Below are 4,710 nucleotides of genomic sequence, written 5' to 3'. Positions count from 1 at the left end.
TTTTTGCAGTATCTTTTTTTTTATTTCACCTGAAATTTTATTTTACAGGATAAGTGTTATTAGGCTAGAATTTTAATTTTACAAATATTGTCAGAAATTAAGAAAATTCTTAGTATATAATTTTTTATACAGAATTTTAGTAAAAAAATTTCATTAAAAAAAAAATTCTATCATTAAAAATATTTACAATTATTTTTTTGGAATAATATTTTTTTTGTATAAAAAAATTTATTTAGATTACAAAACTTTTAAATAAGATACATTAGCTTAATTATCCCATAAACCACTTAATCCAGTCCATTTATGACAAGTATAATGTTGTCGAATGTTTGTCGAAAACCGGTCTATATGTTGGAATCAAACCGTGAAAGTCTTATCAAAGTCCTGAAAAAGTTTCAACACGAAAAAAATTACCTGAATAATAACTCAAACTAGTGTCTCATAAAACATGCTAAATGTTTTTTTGTCGCCGGTTTGGCTGAACTTGTTGGTCTAATCTAAACATTCGACTCTCGAACAGAGATTCGCATATAAATAACACAGGTGAGAAAATAATTTAAGTCCTTAAAAAAATTTTTATTGATTTATTTAATCGGGTAAAAATCGTATCGTTGGACAAAAAAATTTTTGTTAACCAATTAAAAATATTAATGAGCAAAAACACTAAAAATAATTAACTAAAGATTTTAACGCTTATCTGATTTATAAAGTCTATCCGGTTGTTAAAGATGATTCGATTGGAGACAGTAAGTAATTTATTACTCAAAAAATTTGATCGGAAATAGTAGTTGTTATTTGGAAAAAAATCTTAAAATTAAGTTAAAAATCGGGTATTTTTTAGTGTGTTGCATAAATTCCTATCGGTGTTTGGTGTTCGGTGTAGTCAGTGGTGGATAGCAATAACCCGCGGATTGTGAATTAGTAACGTACTGACGGAGGGAGAAAAGGAGTGCCCGATGATTTCTCACCCAATTAGACTCGACCGGGCTATAAACTTTTCAGCGGATAAGATAGGACTATCCCAAGTCTTGTTTCTTATTTCAGTGTTGGTCTCTAGGTCGATGCAGTAGTGACTTTCCTGTATACCACTGCCAGCTTCAGCTTCAGCTTCTTATTATTTCTCTCCTCTTCTCTTAGATCTACAGAAGCCGAGTAAGCATATAACGACCACATCGAATATGGCAGCACCTTCTCGCAATAAAAACCCTCAATTCGTTGGTCAATGGAGATACCTGAGCATTCGGAGCCGGCTAATTGGCTCATCCACTGACCATCGACCTTTTTAACGATTTAATCCTTTTGATTGTACATTCGAAGGAACTGATTGCCACGAATATGTATATGTTCTTCGGACCGGACCACAACGATCAATTAACCGGAAAAAAGTCATGAGATAGCGTGACTATCACACTCTTCCTCTTATTTATCTCTCTTTTGACTGGACTTGACAACTCTAACTTTTCCTTTTTTATTTATACATATTCATTTTAGTATGTATGGTGTATGGGTGTTTCTATATTTATACATTTTATATTACTTGATTATATTATTTTTGTCACTTTATTTTGTCCTTCATGAAAACGAGATTCACATTTCCACGAGTCAACCAACTAATAATCCAAATTGCCTTAATTTTATGGCGATCTTTAGTTTCATTTTACGCACTTTGTTTCTGATAAATTTCAAATAAAATAAATTACGCTTTTAGATGACTTTCATTAAACATCAACCTTTTATTTTTGCTTTAAAGTTTTGTTTTAAAAAAAGATTGATATTTATTTTATTTTCTTCAGTTACTGATAAAATTATTAGCTTGTGATTTTGAATTGTTTTAGGAACTTATAGCATCAATTACTTATTTTAATTTGCATTTTTTCATTCAATGTAATTAAAAGAAATAATTTGTAAAATTAATTTCTTTTTAATTCAAACATTTCTACTGTAAAAAAATTAAAAAGGTGAAAAAATTAGTTTTTTTTGTTCACTTTTATTTAATAATATCATTAAAAAATTTTCTTTCAGTTTAAGAATATTGAAACTTGTAAATTATAAATTTTTTTAACAACATTTTATCTTTTTACTGATTCAAAAAATTTCTAATTTTTTAAGGAGGTCCTTTCGCCGCCAATGTAAAATAAAAAATATTAGATTATGAGTAAATTTAATTTTTTTCTAATAGTTAAGGTCCTTATTTATCTTATAGTGAGGTTTAAATTATACTTTACCGGACAAATTTTTGAAAAAATAAAATTTTTAAATGTTAGTATTTGTTCAGAGTCTTACGAGAAAATCAGACGTTTGCAGTATTTCTCGAATTATACTATCAGTCATGGATTAGATGAAGAAAAAAAAACTAAAAATCAGATTTTCGAAATATTCAGGTTTCTTTTTTTGCAATAAAATATATCAGTTACCGAGATATTTATTGAGAAATTAATATTTAAAAATCACAAAAAATTCTCAAGTTACCTACAATAAAATGGAGTCAAAAGATTTGGCAACGTTGCGTAACGCGCGAGCTTCAGACCATTCAATAAATTCAAACTAAACTTTAACGCGCTTATGTTTTCCATGCATACTTATTAGTTAATTTATTGTTAACAAATTTTCATAATTCATAATTGAAAAATAAAACAATAATTAAAAAATACTAGCATTCCTGCGTGAGACATTAGAATATTATGGTTTTGTGACTAAACATTTTTAATTAATTTATTTATTTACACTGACTGCAAAAAGTTAAACACGGTTAAAGTTATATTGTGCAAATAAAAATGTAAACAACCGAAATAAAGCGTTGCCAAATCACGGACAGGTTACTAACAGCGGATTTACAACAGTCAAATTAATTTTTGTATTTAACTATTTTTTTTTTAATTTTCAAAATTTCAACGATTAATGCCTCATATACTATTTATTTTTTAATTTTAGGAATTTTTATGGGTTTTGTATTTTAATTTATTGAAAGTTTACTACTACAGTTGTTATGACTCAACTGGAGCGAAAGGACTTCCTTAAATTTTTTAATAGTTTAAAAAAAAATTTCATTCCAAAATTCTATATTACGGCATTTGAAAGAAAAAAAACAGTTGATCTGAAAAACAGTAATCAAAATTATCTTTAATGAAAAAAAAAAAACTTTTTTGTTGTTATTTGAGTTTTTTCTAAATACAAAATATATATGTTAGTTGATAGTTAAATAAACCGCGGCAATTTTTTTCAATTCCGCATTCAAGAATTAAAAATCTTTCTGTGTTCAGTATATTTAATCGTATTTAATTAATTGTCACAGAATTAATGATCAATAGAACTCAAGTAATAAACTCATTTAGTACGTGACAGGTTACAGCTTGCATACTTAACACTTTTGAAAATTGCTTAAAAGTAATTTTTATCATCAACTTTGAGCGGAAGAGTTCCTTTTTACATGTGTAAAATTTAAAAAAAAAGTCGAATTTATTTATAATTATCTCCATGCATCTAAGCTATAGCTCAAATTAAAAACTTAAAAATGAATACAAAAATAATATTTTTATTCTTTCAATTTTTTGGAGCATTCATTCTAAATAAATTCAATACAACAATTTTTTGATGAAATTACGATGGTAAAATATTAAACTCTTTTGTAAACAGTCAATTTTTGTATAAAATATTGGAAAATTACCAGTAGTACAAATACAGTTATAAATTTATTTTTTCAGAGTATAAACCAATTAATTGATTTACGGCAATATTTTTTAATTATTTTTCTCAGTAAATCAATTTTTGGTGACACAATATCTATAAATTTTGTTTTTTTTGTTACTTTATTTCTGTCTTTTCACATATTAGAATACTGTCACTTTAGCAATAATAAAAATAATTTTATATTTTTTGAAAGTAAATTACAATCTCATTTAAGTATGCAGAATACTCTAAAGGTAGTGATTTATAGTAAAAAAATTCATTAATTTTTTAAAAATATTAGAGAATCCGTAGAATTAAAAACCTAAAATTATGATGTGTTTACTTAAAATAGGAATGATTAATAAAATTAGTTAAAGAATAATAAAGAAATAAAAAATAAAAAAATGATGATTAGTGAAAAGAACATGGTCACTAATGGGGACAACTACCTCGTGGATACAGATATAGAGACATAAGAAGCGAGAATTGATTTCGTGTGAAATAATAGTGTTTGAGCAGCTTTTATATGGTGCACTGAGTTGGCTGGTGGAAACAGTTCGACTAGAATGGCGTCGAAGTGATGTACAGCGACAGGGTCGATAACGTTACAAGAGCTACTAACCCGTCTCTTTTGCTTCTCCGCATGCCTTCGTCCTCGCACCCTTTTTCTTCTCACCTCTCAGTCTCAGTTTATACGGTACGTTCTTCTCACTTGTCGCGTTTCTTCTCTTACCTTCCTTGGATGCAACGATGTGTAAAACACGCTCAATCCAGCCCTACTCTTTCTTACTCACTCCTCCGACAAACTTTTTGTTGTTATTTTTTATTTTTCCTTTTATTTGTATTTCATTTTATCTTTCTTTTGTATATGTATTCCTTCTTTTCAGAGTGGCTTGTATGTATATTCACACGCCACCTTAATTCTCTACAAAGGAAAAAGCTATCGAACCACTAACTTATTATCACGAACCGCCATTAGCATGTTTATAGGAGTGACGGGTACATGCATGATCAACTAAGCGACCTCTTATGAAGTGATCACCA

The sequence above is a fragment of the Cotesia glomerata genome, linkage group LG3 (assembly GCF_020080835.1).
Source record: "Cotesia glomerata isolate CgM1 linkage group LG3, MPM_Cglom_v2.3, whole genome shotgun sequence".
Taxonomy (NCBI): domain Eukaryota; kingdom Metazoa; phylum Arthropoda; class Insecta; order Hymenoptera; family Braconidae; genus Cotesia; species Cotesia glomerata.
The sequence above is the reverse complement of the archived record's forward strand: the minus strand, read 5'-3'. Positions refer to the sequence as shown.